Below are 21,399 nucleotides of genomic sequence, written 5' to 3' on the forward strand. Positions count from 1 at the left end.
GGGGAATTTCTTACTATTTATTTATTACTCTTGTCATAAACTCTACTACTGTCTGTGAACGTGTGCAGGCCATGGTGCTCATGTGAAGGAGAAAACAACTATCAGAGGTTGTTTCTCCCCTTCCACCAATATTAGGATCCAGGATCAACTCGTTATCTGTTCAGCCAAGCACCTTGATCCCTGAGCCTTGTCAGGATGATGGAATTTTTCTTTGTTAACTAGAGCTTAGCAGTCTTCCTGAGTCACTACATTTTAGGGTCAGCTTTGGCATCCTCTGAAGGTTACTCATCACTTGCAGGGGAGTACTGTGTGATGACAGGACTCAGGTATGAGACCAGAATTCCCAGTTCCTTACTAAAGATCTTCATTTGTAGGAATATAGGGATAGTACATTGCCAAAACACATCCCAACTGAGCCTCTGCTGCCCTCTCTGAAACAGTTCAACTGCTTCAATTCACATTGTTTTCCCCCCATTGGCCCCGTGCATTACTAGGTATTCAATGACTCACTCCATTGTACTTCAACCCCACCATTTTATGTTAGGCCACTATCCATAAACAGACTCCTGATTCCTCTCCAAATGGTCTCCTAATGTCCCATAGTCCTCTGCCAACCCTGCTTACCATTTAAGGCTGCCATTTCCCTTCACTTCCTACTCATGTTCAAATGCTAATATTGAGATTGGAGAGATGGCTCACAGTAAAGAGAGTCTACCACTCTTGCAGAAGAGTGGCTTGCAGAAGTATGGCTCCCAGCACCAGCCTCAGGGGGGTCACAATCACCCTTAACTCCACCTTCAGAGAATCTGACAGTTGAGAAGGCTTCTGCATTCACATGCAAATATCCATACAATCATATGCATATACACATAATTTAAAATAATAATTATAACTCAGAAAGGCACATAGTTAAAACTATAGAATACTAACATTTTACTGATATAGTGTTGCATAACTACAACATATTATACATGATTTTATGAGTTTTGTATATATCAGTGAATCAAAGACTCCTGATCTTATGAAGCTTGTATTTATGTAGAAAGGTAATATGTTAAGAAAAACATTTTTAAAAATTTAATTCAGCAGGTAGCTCAGAGAGGTTAAAGAATTCACCCTCAGTCACACAGGAGGAGGCTACAGACAAGCAGCAGTCTTAACCATCTTCCTCTTGGATGAACAAGTGAACAAAGGGGAAAGACACAGACAGCAGACAGCAAGCTGTGGGAGCTTTAGTGTAGGATGGAGGGGGTGGAGTGGGTGCAATTTGAACTTGGTTTGCCAGGCTACATGGACTTTCTAATGCTTTTTCTGACAAGGTGGGATGTGAGCAAAGCTGAAGAAGATGAGGCCAACCAGAGAGAGATGTCACAGGAAAAGAAAGAGGGAAGGCAAAGGTCCAGATGCAGGAGAGTACCTGTGGTGGGGGAGGGTAGAGGGAGGGATACCAATGCAGAAGAACAGGGGATGGAGGAACTGAGACAGAGCTCAGGAATCACTTAGTGAGGACTGTTCTTTGCACAAGGAAATACAGAGTCATTGCTGGGGTGTGGAGGTGCCAGGACCTGGTGCCCTTTGATGACTGTGTGACTGCTAGGATGACAGGCAAGGACACCACAGTGCAGGGATTCTCAAACGCTGGGTCACAACTCTTTGGGGGTCAAAGGACCTTTTCACAAGGGTCACATACCAGAGATTTACATTATGATACATAACAGTAGCAAAAATACAGTTATGAAGTAGTAAGGAAATAATCTTTCTTTTTTGTTTTGTTTTGTTTTTGGAGGCAGGGTTTCTCTGTGTAGCTTTGCCCCTTTCCTGGAACTCACTTGCTAGCCCAGGTTGGCCTCGGACTCACAGAGATCCTCCTGCCTCTGCCTCCCAAGTGCTGGGAATAAAGGTGTGCGCCACCACCGCCCTACGCAAGGAAATAATATTATGGTTGGTATCACCACAACAAGAGGAACTTTATTAAAGGGTCACAGCATTAAAAAGGTTGATAACCACTGCCTTAGTGTCTGCTGCAGGAATTCAGTGTGGAAGAGATAACAGAGGGCAACATGATCAGTGAACATAGCACAGTTTGCTCTGCCTTCTGAACTCACCAAGGAGAGACGGTTTTGCTTTCATTGATCACATTGCCTTTTGTTGAAAGGCAGAAGCCTGAACTAGGTATTCTGGGGGAATGTCTGTGCCGAGGAGAAAGCCTTTGCTGAGCCTTTTGTGTGCTGAGGCAAGGCCTTGGGGCCTCCTGGGCATGGCTTTCCTTCAAAGGGGCAACAGAGAAGAGGTGCCCACACACAGGCAGAATCAGCTCAAGCAGAAAGAGCATAAATCCAAGGGGGGCCTGAAAGTCAAGGTCAAACAGTGGCAAAGGCACCATCAATGATCCCAGGTCAGAGCTGCAAAGGTCAGGGTGAGGTTGGTCCAGAGGACCTTTCACCTACAGGGCCGGTGACCTTCCCGTGTTGGAGACATCAGTGAAAATGGATGCAAGAAAACAGAAAACAAGGCAATAGCAGGGAAACCCAGAACTGAGGGTCTGTGGACTGAAGCTCTCTACTCTCCACACAGCAGATGTCTAAACAGCTGGACATGAGCTCAAGATGCCTAAGACTGTGGCCTTGACTGAGTACAAGAGCATCCTAATGGGGGAGGGATAGAATACTGATGGTCAGAGTCAAAGTTATCTCAAGGTATCTTAGATCTTTGAATAGCCATTAGCTACTAAGCTGAGCTTCTAGCAATCTAACTTTAGATAAAACTTGAAATGCAGGCTGGGTTGACTTCAACCGGTTCCACCCACTCTGATGCTGGGAAGGCACTAAAGGCAACATCTTATGACCAGAAATCTCTTTGCCTTGCTGTAACCCTGATCTTGTGACCTACCAGGGTAGCTAGTTGGTTTTATGATTTATTTAGTTATTTTTGTAGCATCTTACTATAGCCCAGACTTACCTGGAGCTTGTGGTATCTCAGGTTGGTCTTGAGAGACCCTTACCTCAGAATGCTTGGATTACAGGCATGACCCAACACACCCAAGCTTCCCTCTGTGCTTTGTATAAAAGCTGACTCTTGGCTTTCACTTCTGGGCCTGTCAAAATCCACTCTTGGCCTGGAGTACAGTCCTGTAACCCCAGTTTCTAGTAGGCTGACGATAGAGGATCATAGGCTCCCTGAGTAACTTAGTAAGACCCTGTCTCAAACTAAAAAGTGGGAATATGAGTCTTGGAAATGGAGTTAAAGGTCCATGGCAGAGATTCTGGTTTCCATCTCTGGCACACAGAAAAGACTCATAACAATAACAACAACAAAGATCCAGGTATGGTGGCACAGGCCCTTACCCCACAACCAGGAGGCAGACCTAACAGATCTCAGTGAGTTCCAGGCCAGCCTGGTCTGCATAGTGAGTTCCAGGAAAGCCAGAGCTATAGATGAAGACCATGTCTCAAAAATTAATGAATAAATAAATAGTAAATGAAAAGGAAGTTCATATGATTTGTTTCCATTGTGGAATGTCACTCAGGATTAATTGATGTCCTAAAGCCACAGTCACTCAAATTGGGATTATAACAAATATTTTATTACCATTTTAGAAAGTTCATATTTTTATGAAGCTACAGTTTGATAACACACACACACACACACACACACACACACACATACACAAACACACAAATGGAAAGAGACAAGAAGGATAGCATGATAAATAAATATGGGTATTTGATTTTTTAATTCAAAATCTCAATCAGCCAGGCTAGCCTAACTCAACCTGTGGCAAAGATGGACTTGAACCCCTTCTAGTGCCTCCATCTCCCAAGGGTTGGAATTGCCAGTGCTAGGATTACAAGTCTTTGCCAGTATGCAGGGCTTCTTGGTATTTTTATGATAGAATGAACAGTATAGAAGCTGGAGGGACAGTCCAGCTGGTAGACAGCCTGTCTAGGGAGCAGGAAGCCCTGAGTTTGATCTTCCTCATCAGATGAGCTGGGCCTGTAATCACAGCAGCTGGGAGAGGGAAGCCCAGAAGTTCAAGGTCATCCTCAGCAGTGCTTCAGTTGTGAGGAAAGCCTGGAATACAATAGGCCTATCTCAATAAACTAACTTCTCTGGCTTTCCTGGAACTCACTATGCAGACCTGGCCGTTTATGGATGTAATCCCAGAATTCAGAGGAGGCCTGCCGTGAGGGCTAGGCCAGTGAGATGCCAAAATTTGTTGTAAAAATCAAATGAGTGCTCATCATGATGTATTTCTGACATTTTCAGACTCGTGGCTTATTTTTAAAAGTTCACAAGTTAAATGGGGGAGAGACTTGTGGGATGGGGCATTGGAGAGTGAATACACAACCACCCCCACAGCATCTGGAAGTGAGGGGAAATACCAGGTCTGACAGACAGACAGCTAAGAGAATGAAACTGCAGTCTGAGTGTAGGATTGCACAAATTCTCCTCAACATATATGCATATAGTCATAAAAATCCTATGAAGGTTCTATCTAAATATCTCTCCCAATATTTAAAGAATTCAGTGTCTCCCTGGTCATTGAAAAATTATTGCCAAACTCTAAAAGCTGATCACCAACCCACAATGGATACTCCCTTACCCTCTCCAACACTCAACAACTAAAGCAAAACTATTCTGCTTCTCACCTAGCCTTGCTCCCAAACCTAACACAGAAGGTCAACTCACGGCAGCTCTACTGAGGCTCTCTTTTTCCACCAAACAAATTATTTCTTCAAATATTTTTACTTTGCAAATGACAAAGTCAAGGAAGAAGACTGAAAATATATCTGTGGCCTCACCTCACTGGTCCCATTTCCATGTTATATAATATTACATGTTACTTACAGACATGAGCCTAAATATACAAATAGGACTTAATCTAAAAGTACTGGATTATTGGATTATTTTCTACAGGTTTTTTCTTTTTTCTCATGTCAACACTGCTTTAATATCTCATCTAAGATAGCCCATTATTCCAGTCTACATTCCAAGAATCCAAAGAGCTCTCTTGGATGCTGTTGCCTTAATGTCTAGAGACTCGCTCCCCTCCCCTCAATGTCCTAATGTCCCACATACAATCACACATAAACCCATATATATTTCCATATGGTACAGAAACTCCAAGGAGGACTATCCTGATTGTTTCTCTCCAGCATGAGTCTGCAGAAGACTCTCCTTACCACTTAGCTAAGAGAGCGACAGCTTCTTCTTAGAGTCTCTCCTTCTAACCCTCTGCTGCTGCTGAACTCTTCCAGAGCTGCTGATGGATAAAGACAAGTCTCATTTGTAACTCCATCCTTATCTCCAGGCCACACCTTCAAGTGTTTTGTTTGAAAATTGAGTCTCTCTAGATTTACAACCTATTTCCAGATAGAATCTATTCACTCACTTAAGGAGATCTTAAGAAAATAATTAAAATAGCACTCAGGAAGCAGAGGCAGGTTGATCTTGTGAGCTCCAAGCCAGCCTGGTCTAAATAGTGAAACCCTGTCTCCAAAACAAAACAAGACAAAACAACCAAGAACTAAAGTGCTGGTGGGATATCTCTACAGTCTCAGCAGAGGTCTTCATTGGAGTTCAGATTTTAGGCCTGGAGATCATGCTGACTTTAATATGGCTCCAGAATAAAGGGAATTTAAATGCCTGAACCAATTTCTCTACTTGCAGATGAAATAAACTGAAAGGCAGAAAGAAGAACAGAATATAGATAGAGCCCAGTGAGGGTCCTGGTGCAGAGGCAGAAGTGAAAGCTGACTAATTATACCCACTGGTCTGCTGATCAACTAACACCATCCTGATAAACGTTGATTTACAGCCCATGCTAAGAGTGGAACAGTGTAAGCAATTGAAGCTAGAGTCTCTATTTGCAGAAGTGTAGGAGGAGAGGCTGCCAGCTTCCAAAACTGAGCTTCTCCATGCCCTAACCCCCCTTTAAGTGTACTAAGTGACCTATGCGGGCTTCTAGACTTGGGTACTTGTGCAAGACAGGAAGCTAGATGTGATCTTTTTCTCTTCTGCCAACTAGAAGGTGCTACATTGTTCAAAACAAAATGTTTCCAGAAGGTTTTGTCACTTGGCAGGGCTTCCTCATCTCCCCAAACCAAATAAATAATTAAATAAACCATGCATGGACTTCTTAAAGATACTGGGGACAATGTCACACATCTGCTTGGGCTAAAACTTCTCCTGGACCATCAGCATCTGAGTGGCTGTAAGATGCTGCCCCCGCACCCATTCAGAGAAAGATAGAGGAGTCAGGGAGATTTAAATATTAGGTTTTCCCAAAAGGACTTAGGATAATCATTCCAGTTTGGACTGGGAGTGTTGTTGTTTTGTTTTGTTTTTTTCCTTTCTTGTCTTGAGACAGCATGTCACTATGTAATGCAGGCTAGCCTGAAACTCCTATGTAGCCAAGGATGACTATAAACTTGCCATCCTCTTGCCACCCCATGTGCTAGGATCACAGGTGTGTGCCACCACACATGGGTTTCTGCTGTGCTGAGGATCCAACCCAGAGCTCCATGCATGCTTGGCAATTACAATAAACCTGGCCTACATCCACAGCCAGGATGGTCATCTTACAAAGAACTGTCTACACTCAAAACAAGATGTTTCACAGTCCCTGTGCACCAAGTGAACTGCCCATGCCAGGAGAGCTATATAAACTGTGTGCTAAGTCTTGCCAACCTACTCTGAATTTGTCCCTTTTAACAGTGTTGAATCTGGTTATTAACAGTGCATATTTATTCAGGATGGCAACTTTTTATTGGAACTCTGTGGCCTGAAAATAATTCCAGGAATTATAATTTTTTAAAAAGCACAAAACAACCTTTTCCATAAGAACCCATTTTGGCAAAAACATGAGACAATGACAACTTATTCATTTGCATTTGTCTAGAGGTGGAAATGTCATCCACCAGACTTTCTTAGTGTTTTCTCAGATGGAGAAGCAGGCTGAAATAGGACTTTTCGTTTAAAGGAATAGGTTTTTATCTTTTTTCTTTTATCATTTAAGTGCTGTAAAAGACTCATTAATATATGTTAAAAGGATTCTTTTGTTTGCTTTTAAGTTTGTTTAATATTTCTCTCTCTCTCTCTCTCTCTCTCTTTCTCTCTCTCTCTCTCTCTCTCTGTATGTATGTGTTTGTGTATGTGAATGTGTGCCATATCCACTCCCTTGGAGACTAGAAGAGGACAATGGATCTCTTGAAGCTAGAGTTATAGGTCGTTATAGCCCCTTACATGAGAAATGGGAAATTACTTCAGGTCCAATGGAAGAACCACAAGCACTCCAAACTGCTGACATATCTCTCCAGCCCCAAGGTAAATGTGGTACATAAATATTAGATGAAGGGGCAACAGGAGCCCACAGCCTAGAGTCTGGAACTGAATAAGGGGAGGAAGCAGCTGAGCAACCGCATTTATCACTCACCCTCCTGACTGTGCATGCAATGGCTCCAGCTGTCTCCCAGTGCTGCCACCATGGTCCCCACCATGATGGACTGGACCCTCAAACTATGAGCCAAAACATTCCCTTCCTTCCTCAGAAGAATTAACAGAAAATGAGCTCTTTAAAGGAAAACAAAACAAAACAACTTTCCTAATTATGTACTGTTACAAGATGGAAGTACGTTTATTAACAGGATTTATTTTCTCAGCAAATTTACAACATTCTTTCTTTCTTTTTTTCCTTTATTTCTGTCCTTCCTTTTCTTAGACAGATAGTCCCAGAGGATGCCACCAAGCATTCAGAAGGATAGGAGGTTACAAGCATACAAATGTTACACTAAGACACACTTTCCCTCTACCAAGTAACACATTAGGTCACCATGGGTCTGGGGATGGACATTAGACTCTGACATGAGCCAATTCATGAAATCACCAATTCCTTCTCATGGAACACATACTCCATTTTGCCAATCCTATTCAATAGGAGTCACTTGAATTCATAGAACTACATTAAGCAGATGTAATGCCAAAAATTTGTATTTCCAGAGCAGGAGAAAAACAAAAGACAAGGTCAAAAACTCCTTCCCAGTTTCCTTCAGAATGTAGTTACAGCAGGTCTGTTCCTTGCTCACTGGCTTGCTGCAATACTTTGTTTGGCTATTGACATATCCTACTGCATTGTGACTTCCATGAAGTAAAAACTCACGAATCTTTTTCATTCTTTTTTTTTTTTTTTTTTTTTTTTTGGTTTTTTTTTTTTTTTTTGGTTTTTCGAGACAGGGTTTCTCTGTGTAGCTTTGCACCTTTCCTGGAACTCACTTTGGAGACCAGGCTGGCCTCGAACTCACAGAGATCCGCCTGCCTCTGCCTCCCGAGTGCTGGGATTAAAGGCGTGCGCCACCACTGCCCGGCTCTTTTCATTCTTTTAAAAACTTTGCAATATTTTATTTCTTTTTATGTGTATGGATATTTTGCATACCTATGTATGTCTGTGTGCCACATGCATGCCTGGTACCTGAAGAGGCCAGAAAAGAGTGTCAGTCAGATGCTTGGGCGACTGGAACCACAGGCACTTTGCATCCACTGTGTGGGCATTGGGACACAAACCCGGGTCCTCTGGAAGAGCAGCCAGCACTCCGAACCACTGAGCCTTCTCTCCAGCTCCCCTTCATGGGATTGCAATCCAGCAGGCATGTGCTCATCCTTCCAATCACAGCACAGATACTGATTTTGCCACAACTATGAGTCAAGCATTGTGCAGCTTCCTGGGGTATGGCAGACACATTCGAGTTTACTCTCTAGATGAGAGTTTGATTGGGATACACTACCCAAGAAATAAACTGACTAGGGATGAGAAGGATGTTTCCTGGACAACAAATGTATTTGCAAATCTGAAAGATACAATGCAGTACTGCAAACCACCAGAGAGAAGTGTCCCAGAAAGAGAACAGCCATGGCATAGGTGCAGGGACCAGGAGAGCTCAGGCTATCCTAGAAGCAGACAGGAAGCCAATGTGGTTGAAGCAGAGAGAACCAGAAGACTTGGCCGAGGCAGGAGAGAGGCGGTCCCTCCAGGCAATGCCTGAAAGGCCCTCAACAACAGTCACGTGAATCCCACTGATAATCTTAGAAAACTGGAATAAGTAGGCTGCCATGTGATGACTATGGAGTATTATGAGGGCAAGGGTGGAGTAGAGGATAACTGGAAGTTAGGACACTGATTCCTAGAAGAGAAGGGGAGGAAAGGCAAGAGGTGAATGAGCATAAAAATCACTGGGATTCCAACAGAAACCTCATGAGAATTGCTTGGCCTCTGTGCTTTGCTTAATCTGGTTCGGCTCTGCTCTGTTGATCTGCAGCCCTGCTCCTCATGCACCAGCCTCCTGACTGTTTGATTGCAGGTGTGCACCCTCACACCCTGTTGGACTGGATTCTTCAGCCAAATTTAAAAAGCAAAACCCAAACTAAAGGGCCCATGCTGGAACGAAAATATAGTATTCTCAGTGCTGAGGATGTAACTCAGTAGAGTGTTTGGCTATCTTAGACCAAGACCTGTATCCCAGCATGGTAGTGCATACCTTCAAGGCCAGCACCTGGAAGTGGGAGGGGGTATCACAAGTTCAAGAGTCAGCACTGCTTATGTAGAGAGTTTGAGGCCAGCCTCAGCTACATGAGACCCTGTCCCAAAAGCAAACAAACAAATAAATAAATAGAAGTTGTTTTTTTTTTAAATAATTGTCTTGAAATAGAGCATGTACATTTAGCTATTCTCCTAATTTGAATTCTATTGCTGTGATGAACACCATGACCAAAAGACATTTGGAGCTGAATGGTTAGCCTTAGCAACATTGATAGTTCTAGGCTAGCCTGGGCTACATGAGACTTTGTTCAAAACAATTAACAATATACTGGCTGGTTTTGTGTGTCAACTGGACATAAACTAGAATCATCAGAGAGGAAGGAGCCTCAGATGAGGAAATGCCTCCATGAGATCCAGCTGTAAGGCATTTTCTCAATTAGTGATCAGTGAGGGAATGCCCATCCCATGGTAAGTGGTACCATTCTCTGGGCTGGAGATCCTGGTTTCTATAAGAAAGCAAGCTGAGCAAGCCATGAGGGGCAAGCTAGTAAGCAACACCCCTCCATATCTTCTGCATTGGCTCCTTCCTCCAGGTTCCTGTCCTGTTTGAGTTCCCTGTCCTTCCTTCAGTGCAGAACAGCAATATGGAAATGTAAGCCAAATACACCCTTTCCTCCCCAACTGGCTTTTTGGTCACGGTGTTGTGTCACAGTAGTAGAACCCTAACTAAGACACACAACAACAAACTGCAGACAACCAAAGAAATGCCCTAGAGTTGAAGTTTACACTGGTATCCCCCATTCTCTGTCTTTCCACTTAGCACCCCTGCTGCCCAGGGGTAAGCCATGTAATAGCTTTCTACTTCTAGACTGGTACAGTCCAGTGCTACTACAGTGAGAACTATAGAAGTCATTTTTCATTTGCCTACTACCTATATTTAAAAAAGAAACAGAAGACAGAGCCTGCGCGATGATGATTCAGCAGTTCACAGCATCACTGTACAATTCTGAGACCCAGCGTGTGGATCCCAGCACAGCACCCACCCAAACAAGCCAAGCATCTCTCTCTCTCTCTCTCTCTCTCTCTCTCTCTCTCTCTCTCTCTCTCTCTCTCTCTCTCTCTCTCTCTCTCTCTCACACACACACACACACACACACACACATACACACACACACACACACACACACACCTGTAACCCCAGCTGAGAGAGAACCAGAGACAGGAGGATCATGGGAGACTGATGCTTGCAACACAGCTGAGAAAACATGAGCGGTTTAAAATTGTTGCCTTTTTTTTTTTTTTTTTTTTTTTTTTTGAGACATGTTCTCACTATGCAGCCCTGGCTGACCATGAACTCATAAAGATCTACCTGCTGCTGGCTCACAAATGCTCCACCTGTCCGTTTACACTCAGATGTTTGTTTTCTTCCTTTGAATTAGCTCCGACATAGCCAAGCACCTCCACAGCTCAGTCAGGGCAGATCAGCTATCCTGCACTGAACTTATTCATGCAGCTCTTCATTAAAAGGGTCTAAGTACAATGAGACTGTTTCCTACATGTTTGCTCTAATAATGGATTTCTGTATCAGATTCAGAGGAGACCATACCATGTCTCAAGGGAATGAATAGGCAGAGTAATAGGAGAGGACACCAGACTCCCTCTTCTGGACTACATGTGCATGTACAGGTTCCCATACACAGAGGCACACATCTGCATACAAACAACAGAGAGAGAGAGAGAGAGAGAGAGAGAGAGAGAGAGAGAGAGAGAGAGAGAGAGACAGACAGACAGACAGACAGACAGACAGAGACAGAGAGACAGAGAGATAAACTTTTAAAAATAGAAATAAGTACACTAATTTTAAGAATTCATTTTCCTTAACTCAATGCATTTAAGTCCTGTCATCTCAACATGGAATAGATAGAAAAATCACCAAGTAGAATTCCTTAAAAGTCTTGTGAATTTGGTGTGCATTTGAACATTTGTTACATATTACAACCCTGACTGCCAACATCTCAGATGCTCACCAACCGTGGGGGTAGGGCTCGGTTCCTGTAACTCACAGAACAGTTCCCATCAGGTATAGTTCCTCTACCCACTCCTAAATGACTGCTCATAGTACTTCCTTTTTTTTTATTTTTCCTTTTTGTCTTGGATAACACACAACTTGGATAATCTATTTAAGTAGTGTAGTGTTAGGTGAAATGAATGCATGCCTTCTATTAAGCCATTTTTCTGTAGATATATTTCTTTTTCACTTTTTTTTTTCAAATATGGCTGCAAGAAATATCCGTTATAAACAACAACAACAAAAACCCAATTCATCCCCAAATGTCTTTTGGCCATGGTGTTCACCACAGCAATAGAAATCAAATTAAGACAGTAGCTAAATGTACATGCTCTATTTCAAGACAATTATTTTAAAAAAAAACTTTATTTATTTATTTTTGGGACAGGGTCTCATGTAGCTGAGGCTGGCCTCAAACTCTCTACATAAGCAGTGCTGACTCTTGAACTTGTGATACCACCTCCAACTTCAGGTGCTGGCCTTGAAGGTTTGCACTACCATGCTGGGATCCAGGCCTTGGTCTAGGATAGCCAAACACTCTGCTGAGTTACATCCTCAGCCCCGAGAATACTATATTTTCATTCAAGCATGGTCCTTTCCATTTGGGTTTTGCTTTTTAAATTTGGCTGAAGAATCCAGTCCAACAGGGTGTGAGGGTGCACACCTGCAATCAAACAGTCAGGAGGCTGGTGCATGAGGAGCAGGGCTGCAGATCAACAGAGCAGATCAGAACCAGATTAAGCAAAGCACAGAGGCCAAGCAATTCTCATGAGGTTTCTGTTGGAATCCCAGTGATTTTTATGCTCATTCACCTCTTGCCTTTCCTCCCCTTCTCTTCTAGGAATCAGTGTCCTAACTTCCAGGTATCCTCTACTCCACCCTTGCTCCCATAATAGTCCATAGTCATCACATGGCAGCCTACGTATTCTAGCTTTCTAAGATTATCAATCAGATTCACGTGACTGTTGTTGAGGGCCTTTCAGGCATTGCCTGGAGGGACCGCCTCTCTCCTGCCTCGGCCAAGTCTTCTGGTTCTCTCTGCTTCAACCACATTGGCTTCCTGTCTGCTTCTAGGATAGCCTGAGCTCTCCTGGTCCCTGCACCTATGCCATGGCTGTTCTCCTTCTGGGACACTTCTCTCTGGTGGTTTGCAGTACTGCATTGTATCTTTCAGATTTGCAAATACATTTGTTGTCCAGGAAACATCCTTCTCATCCCTAGTCAGTTTATTTCTTGGGTAGTGTATCCCAATCAAACTCTCATCTAGAGAGTAAACTCGAATGTGTCTGCCATACCCCAGGAAGCTGCACAATGCTTGACTCATAGTTGTGGCAAAATCAGTATCTGTGCTGTGATTGGAAGGATGAGCACATGCTTGCTGGATTGCAATCCCATGAAGGGGAGCTGGAGAGAAGGCTCAGTAGTTAGGAGTGCTAGCTGCTCTTCCAGAGGACCTGAGCTTGAGTCCCAATGCCCACACAGTGGATGAAAAGTGCCTGTGGTTCCAGTCCCCCAAGCATCTGACTGACTCTCTTTTCTGGCCTCTTCAGGTACCAGGCATGCATGTGGCACACAGACATACATAGGTGTGCAAAATATCCATACACATTAAAAGAAATAAAATATTACAAAGTTTTTAAAAGAATGAAAAAGATTCATGAGTTTTTACTTCATGGAAGTCACAATGCAGTAGGATAGGTCAATAGCCAAGCAAAGTATTGCAGCAAGTCAGTGAGCAAGGAGCAGACCTGCTGTAACTACATTCTGAAGGAAACTGGGAAGGAGTTTTTGACCTTGTCTTTTGTTTTTCTCCTGCTCTGGAAATAAAAATTTTTAGCATTACATTTGCTTAATGTAGTTCTATGAATTCAAGTGACTCCTATTGAATAGGACTGGCAAAATGGAGTATGTGTTCCATGAGAAGGAATTGGTGATTTCATGAACTGGCTCATGTCACAGAGTCTAATGTCTATCCCCAGACCCATGGTGACCTCATGTGTTACTTGGTAGAGGGAAAGTGTCTCTTAGGGTAGCATTTTTATGCTTGTAGCCTCCTATCCTTCTGCATGCTTGGTGGCATCCTCTGGGACTATCTGTCTAAGAGAAGAAAGGACAGAAAGAAAGGAAAAAAGAAAGAATGTTGTAAATTTGCTGAGAAGATAAATCCTGTTAATAAAAGTACTTCTTCTTGTAACAGCACATAATTAGGAAAGTTGTTTTGTTTTGTTTTCCTTTAAAGAGCTCATTTTCTGTTAATTCTTCTGAGGAAGGAAGGGAATGTTTTGGCTCACAGTTCGAGGGTCCAGTCCATCATGGTGGGGACCATGGTGGCAGCACTGGGAGACAGCTGGAGCCATTGCATGCACAGTCAGGATGGTGAGTGATAAATGCGGTTGCTCAGCTGCCTCCTCTCCTTATTCAGTTCCAGACTCCAGGCTGTGGGCTCCTGTTGCCCCTTCATCTAATATTTATGTACCACATTTACCTTGGGGCTGGAGAGATATGTCAGCAGTTTGGAGTGCTTGTGGTTCTTCCATTGGACCTGAAGTAAGTTCCCATTTCTCATGTAAGGGGCTATAACGACCTATAACTCTAGCTTCAAGAGATCCATTGTCCTCTTCTAGTCTCCAAGGGAGTGGATATGGCACACATTCACAAACACAAACACACACACACACACACACACACACACACAGAGAGAGAGAGAGAGAGAGAGAGAGAGAGAGAGAGAGAGAGAGAAAGAAATAATAAACAAACTTAAAAGTAAACAAAAGAATCCTTTTAACATATATTAATGAGTCTTTTACAGCACTTACATGATAAAAGAAAAAGGATAAAAACCTATACCTTCAAACGAAAAGTCCTCCTATTTCAGCCTGCTTCTCCATCTGAGAAAACACTAAGAAAGTCTGGTGGCTTTTTTTCATGACATTTCCACCTCTAGACAAATGCATGTAAATAAGTTGTCATTGTCTCATGTTTTTGCCAAAATGGGTTCCTATGGAAAAGGTTGTTTTGCATTTGTTTTTTTAAATGTAGTTCTTGTAATATTTTCAGGTCCCAGAGTTCCAATAAAAAGTTGCCATCCTGAATAAATATGCACTGTTAATAACCAGACTCAACACTGTTAAAAGGGACAAATTCAGAGTAGGTTGGCAAGACTTAGCACACAGTTTATATAGCTCTCCTGGCATGGGCAGTTCACTTGGTGCACAGGGACTGTGAGACATCTTGTTTTGAGTGTAGACAGTTCTTTGTAAGATGACCATCCTGGCTGTGGATGTAGGCCAGGTTTATTGTAATTGCCAAGCATGCATGGAGCTCTGGGTTGGATCCTCAGCACAGCAGAAACCCATGTGTGGTGGCACACACCTGTGATCTCAGCACATGGGGTGGCAAGAGGATGGCAAGTTTATAGTCATCCTTGGCTACATAGGAGTTTCAGGCTAGCCTGCATTACATAGTGACATGCTGTCTCAAGACAAGAAAGGAAAAAACAAAACAAAACAACAACACTCCCAGTCCAAACTGGAATGATTATCCTAAGTCCTTTTGGGAAAACCTAATATTTAAATCTCCCTGACTCCTCTATCTTTCTCTGAATGGGTGTGGGGGCAGCATCTTACAGCCACTCAGATGCTGATGGTCCAGGAGAAGTTTTAGCCCAAGCAGATGTGTGACATTGTCCCCAGTATCTTTAAGAAGTCCATGCATGGTTTATTTAATTATTTATTTGGTTTGGGGAGATGAGGAAGCCCTGCCAAGTGACAAAACCTTCTGGAAACATTTTGTTTTGAACAATGTAGCACCTTCTAGTTGGCAGAAGAGAAAAAGATCACATCTAGCTTCCTGTCTTGCACAAGTACCCAAGTCTAGAAGCCCGCATAGGTCACTTAGTACACTTAAAGGGGGGTTAGGGCATGGAGAAGCTCAGTTTTGGAAGCTGGCAGCCTCTCCTCCTACACTTCTGCAAATAGAGACTCTAGCTTCAATTGCTTACACTGTTCCACTCTTATCATTGGGCTATAAATAAACTTTTATCAGGATGGTGTTAGTTGAACAGAAGACCAGTGGGTATAATTAGTCAGCTTTCACTTCTGCCTCTGCACCAGGACCCTCACTGGGCTCTATCTATACTCTGTTCTTCTTTCTGTCTTTCATTTTATTTCATCTGCAAGTAGAGAAATTGGTTCAGGCATTTAAATTCCCTTTATTCTGTAGCCATATTAAAGTCAGGACGATCTCCAGGCCTAAAATCTGAACTCCAATGAAGACCTCTGCTGAGACTGTAGAGAGATCCCACCAACACTTTAGTTCTTGGTTGGTTTTTTTTTTTTTTTTTTTTTTTTTTTTTTTTTTTTTTTTTTTTTTTTTTTTGAGAATGGGAGCTCACAAGATCAACCTGTCTCTGCTTCCTGAGTTCTATTGTAATTATTTTCTTAAGATCTCCTTAAGTGAGTGCATAGATTCTATCTGGTAACAGATTGTAAATCTAGAGAGACTCAATTTTCAAACAAAACACTTGAAGGTGTGGCCTGGAGATAAGGATGGAGTTACAAATGAGACTTGTCTTTATCCATCAGCAGCTCTGGAAGAGTTCAGCAGCAGCAGAGGGTTAGAAGGAGAGACTGTAAGAAGCTGTCGCTCTCCTAGCTAACTGGTAAGTAGAGTCTTCTGCAGACTCATGCTGGAGAGAAACAATCAGGATAGTCCTCCTTGGAGTTTCTGTACCATATGGAAATATATATGGGCTGATGTGTGATTGTATGTGGGGCTTTAGGACAATGGGGGAGGGGTGCGATTCTCTAGACATTAGGACAATAGCGTCCAAGAGAGCTCTTTGGATTCTTGGAATGTAGACTGGAATAATGGGCTATCTTAGATGAGATATTAAAGCAGTGTTGACATGAGAAAAAAGAAGAAACCTGTAGAAAATAATCCGGTACTTTTAGATTAAGCCCTATATATTTAGGCTGGTGTCTGTAAGAGATGTGTAATAGATATAACACGGGAAAGGGACAGGGGAAATTAGGGCATAGATATATTTGCAGTCTTGTTCCTTGACTTTTGTGGTTTGTAAAGAAAAAATATTTGAAGAAATAATTTGTTTGGTGGAAATGGAGAACCTTACATGATCTACTGGCAGTTGAGGTTCTGTGTTAGGTTTGGGTCAAGGCCCAATCAGAGGAAGAAAAGTTTTACTTTAGTTGGAGTGTTGGAAAGGTCAAGGGAGCATCCACTGTGGATTGGTGAGCAGCTTTCAGAGTTTGGCATTCATTTTTCAATGACTAGGGAGATACTGAATTTCTTAAATATTGGAATAGATTTTTAGAGAAAAATCTTCATATGATTTTTATGACTGTATCCTTTTTTTTTTTTTTTTTTTTTTTGGTTTTTCAAGACAGGGTTTCTCTGTGTAGCTTTGCACCTTTCCTGGAGCTCACTTGGTAGCCCAGGCTGGCCTCGAACTCACAGATATCTGCCTGCCTCTGCCTCCCGGGTGCTGGGATTTAAGGCATGTGGCACCACAGCCCGGCTGACTGTATACATTTATGTTGAGGAGAATTTGTGCAATCCTCCACTCAGACTGCAGTTTTATCCTCTCAGCTGTCTGTCTGTCGGGCCTGGTACTTCCCCCACTTCCAGGTGCTGTGGGGGTGGTTGTGTATTCATTCTCCAATGCCCCATCCCACAAGTCTCTCTCCCATTTAACTTGTGAACTATTAAAAAAGTCACAAGTCAGAAAACGTAAGAAATACATCATGATGAGCACTCATTTGATTTTTACAACAAATTTTGGCATCTCACTGGCCTAGCCCTCATGGCAGGCCTCCTCTGAATTCTGGGATTACATCCATAAACTGCCAGGTCTGCATAGGGAGTTCCAGGAAAGCCAGAAAAGTTAGTTTGTGTGAGATAGGCCTATTGTATTCCAGGCTTTCCTCACAACTGAAGCACTGCTGAGGATGACCTTGAACTTCTGAGCTTCCCTCTCCCAGCTGCTGTGATTACAGGCCCAGCTCATCTGATGAGGAAGATCAAACTCAGGGCTTCCTGCTCCCTAGACAGGCTGTCTACCAGCTGGACTGTCCCTCCAGCTTCTATACTGTTCATTCTATCATAAAAATACCAAGAAGCCCTGCATACTGGCAAAGACTTGTAATCCTAGCACTGGCAATTCCAACCCTTGGGAGGCAGAGGCACTAGAAGGAGTTCAAGTCCATCTTTGCCACAGGGTGAGTTAGGCTAGCCTGGCTGATTGAGATTTTGAATTAAAAAATCAAAAACTCAACCTTTTTATCATGCTATTCTTCTTGTCAATTTCCATTTGTGTGTTTGTGTGTGTGTGTTATGAAATTCTAACTTTATAAAAATATGATCTTTCTTGTAAAATGGTAATGAAATATTTGTTATAATCTCAATTTGAGTGACTGTGGCCTTAGGACATCAATTAATCCTGAGTGACATTTTACAATGTAAAAAATTATATGAACTTCCTTTTCATTTACTATTTATTTATTCATTTATTTTTGACATGGTCTTCCCACATAGCTCTGGCTTTCCTGGAACTCACTATGCAGACCAGGCTGACCTGGAACTCACAGAGAGCTGTTAGCCTCTGCCTCCTGGTTGTGGAGTAAGGGCCTGTGCCACCATACCTGGATCTTTGTTGTTGTTATTGTTATGACTCCTCTCTGTGTGCCAGAGATGGAAACCAGAGTCTCTGCCACTGACCTCTAACTCCATCTCCCAGACTTATTTTCCTCCTTTTTACTTGGAGACAGGGTCTTAGTAAGTTACTCAGGGGAACTAGATGGGCCTTAAGCTCATGATCCTCTGGCCCCAGCCTCCTAGAAACTGGGACTAGGCCTGTATTTCCAGGCCAAGTGTAGACTTTGATAGTCCCAGGAATGAAAGCCAGGGTTTTGTGTCTGTAAAAAGCACAGAGGGAGTACTGGGTGTGTTGGATCATGCCTGTACTTCCCGCAGTCTGAGGTGGAAGGTCTCTATAAGTGAGAGACCAACTTGAGATAGAATACAAGCTCCAAGTCAGTCTGGGCTACAGTGAGATGCTACAAAAATAACTAAATGAATCAAAAAACAAACCGACTACGCTGGTGGGTCACGGGGTGAGGTGGGGGCTATAGCAAGGCACAGAGATTTCTGGTCATAAGATGCTGCTGCATTTAGTGCCTTCCCAGCATCAGAGTGGGTGGAGCCAGCTGAAGTCAACCCAACCTGCAATTCAAGTTTTATCTAAAGTTAGATTGTTAGAAGCTGAGCTTAGTAGCTAATGGCTATTCAAAGATCTAAGATACCTTGAGATAACTTTGGCTCTGACCTTCAGCATTCTATCCCTCCCCCATCTGGATGCTCTTCTACTCAGTCAAGGTCACAGTCTTAGGGATCTTGAGCCCATGTCCAGCTGCTTAGACATCTGCTGTGTGGAGAGGAGAGAGCTTCAGTCCACAGACCCTCAGTTCTGGGTTTCCTGCTATTGCCTTGTTTTCTGTTTTCTTGCATCCATTTTCACTGATGTCTCCAACACGGCAAGGTCACCGGCCCTGCAGGTGCAAGGTCCTCTGGACCAACCTCACCCTGACCTTTGCAGCGCTGACCTGGGATCATTGATGGCGCCTTTGCCGATGTTTGACCTTGACTTTCAGGCTCTCCTTGTCTTTATGCTCTTGCTGCTTGAGCTGATTCTGCCTGTGTGTGGACACCTCTTCTCTGTTGCCCCTTTGAAGGAAAGCCATGCCCAGGAGGCCCCAGGGCCCTGCACCAGCACACAAAACATCTCAGAAAAGGCATTCTCCTCAGCACAGACATTCCCCAGAATACCTAGTTCAGGCTTCTGCCATTCAACAAAAGACAATGGGGTCAATGAAAGCAAAGCTCTCCTTGCTGGGTTCAGAAGGCAGAGCAAACTGTGCTAAGTTCATTGATCATGTTGCCCTCTGTTATCTCTTCCACACTGAATTCCTGCAGCAGACACTAATGCAGTGGTTCTCAACCTTTTTTTGTTTTTTCGAGACCGGGTTTCTCTGTGTAGTTTTCGTGCCTGTCCTGGATCTCACTCTGTATACCGGACTGGCCTTGAACTCATAGAGATCTACATGGCTGTGCCTCCCAAATGCTGGGATTAAAGGCATGTGCCACCACCATCTAGCAGGGATCTTTGATTGGTGTGTAAAATGAATTAAAAAATTTTTTTCTTAATTAAAAAAAAGCAAAACATTTTAAAAATTTCAGATAGTTCAGAGAGGTTAAGGAGTTCATCCTCAGTCACACAGGAGGAGGGCTGCAGACAGACAGCAGTCTTAACCATCTTCCTCTTGGATGAACAAGTGAACAAAGGGGAAAGACACAGACAGAAGACAGCAAGCTGTGGGAGCTTTAGTGTAGGATGGAGGGGGTGGGGTGGGTGCAATTTGAACTTGGTTTGCCAGGCTACATGGACTTTCTAATGCTTTCCCAGAGAAGATGGGATGTGAGCAAAGCTGCAGAAGATGAGGCCAACCAGAGAGAGATGTCACAGGAGAAGAAAGAGGGAGGATAAAGGTCCAGATGTGGGAGAGTGCCTGTGGCAGGGGAGGGGACAGGGAGAGACACCAGTGAAGAAAAAGAGGGCATGGGGGAACTGAGACAGAGCTCAGGAATCACTTAGTGAGGACTGTTCTTTGCACAAGGAAATATAGAGTCATTGCTGGGGTGTGGCGGTGCCAGGACCTGGTGCCCTTTGATGACTGTATGACTGCTAGGATGACAGGCAAGGATACCACAGTGCAGGGGTTCTCAAATGTGGGGTCACAACTCTTTGGGGGTCAAAAGATTTTTTTCAAGGGTCTTGTAACAGCCTACATATGAGATATACATTATGATACATAACAGTAGCAACATTATAGTTATGAAGTAGCAATGAAATAATCTTATGGTTGGGATCATCACAAGAGGAACTATATTAAAGTGTCACAGCATTAAAAAGGTTTAGAACCAGGCTGGCCAGTGGTGGTGCATATCATTAATCCCAGCACTCAGGGGCAGGGCAGAGCCAGATGAGTCTCTGTGAGTTTGATACCAACCTGGTCTACAGAGTGAGATCCAGGACAGGACAGGCACCAAAACCACACAGAGAAACCCTATCTAAAAAACCAAAATAAAATAAATAAATAAATAAATAAATAAATAAATAAATAAATCCCCCTCTTTCCTCTTCCTACCCTCTCAATCTCCCCCTCAACCCACTCCCTACCCCGACCTCCAACAAGAAGGCAAGGCCTCCCAGGAGGAGGCACATCTAGTAGCGGCATGTCCAAGGCCTTCCCCCTGCCTCAAGGCTGCAGGAGGTGTCCCATCATAGGTAGTAGGCTCCAAAAAGACCCTCATGCTCCAAGGATGGATTCTGATTCTACCTCCAGGGGCCCCTAAGCAAATAAAGGTACACAATTTTCTCACCATGCAGAGGGCCTAGTCCAGTCCCATGCAGGCTCCACAGCCATTGATCCAACTTTCATGAGTTCCCTCTAGATTGGTTTGGCCATCTCTGCAGATTTCCCCATCATGATCTTGATGCCCCTTGCTCACAGCATCTCTCTTCAACTGGACTCTTGAAGCTTGACTGGTGTTGGGCTGTGGATCTCTGCAACTGCCTCCATCAGTCACTGGAGAAATGCTCTGTCTTGACAGTGAGGATATTCATTGATCTGATCGCTGCTGCAGTTCAGTTCAGGCACCCTCTGTACCCTTTTTAGTAGACCAAGCTGGAGTCATCCTTGGGGATTCCGGGAAACTTCCCTAG

The 21,399-nt window shown here is 43.4% G+C and overlaps 1 protein-coding gene across 1 annotated transcript in view; it reads left to right on the forward strand.

The window, feature by feature from the left end:
• The first annotated feature begins 15,674 nt into the window (after positions 1 to 15,674).
• The window catches only part of LOC102927243 (hepatitis A virus cellular receptor 1 homolog), a 34,715-nt gene continuing 28,990 nt past the window's right edge, over positions 15,675 to 21,399 (forward strand). Inside the window, exon 1 of the mRNA XM_042283890.2 lies at positions 15,675 to 16,260. The gene's annotated coding sequence lies outside the window, so the exon portion shown is untranslated. The remainder of the gene's footprint in view (positions 16,261 to 21,399) is intronic.

This window comes from Peromyscus maniculatus, chromosome 8, assembly GCF_049852395.1.
Source record: "Peromyscus maniculatus bairdii isolate BWxNUB_F1_BW_parent chromosome 8, HU_Pman_BW_mat_3.1, whole genome shotgun sequence".
In the NCBI taxonomy this organism is placed as follows: Eukaryota; Metazoa; Chordata; class Mammalia; order Rodentia; family Cricetidae; genus Peromyscus; species Peromyscus maniculatus.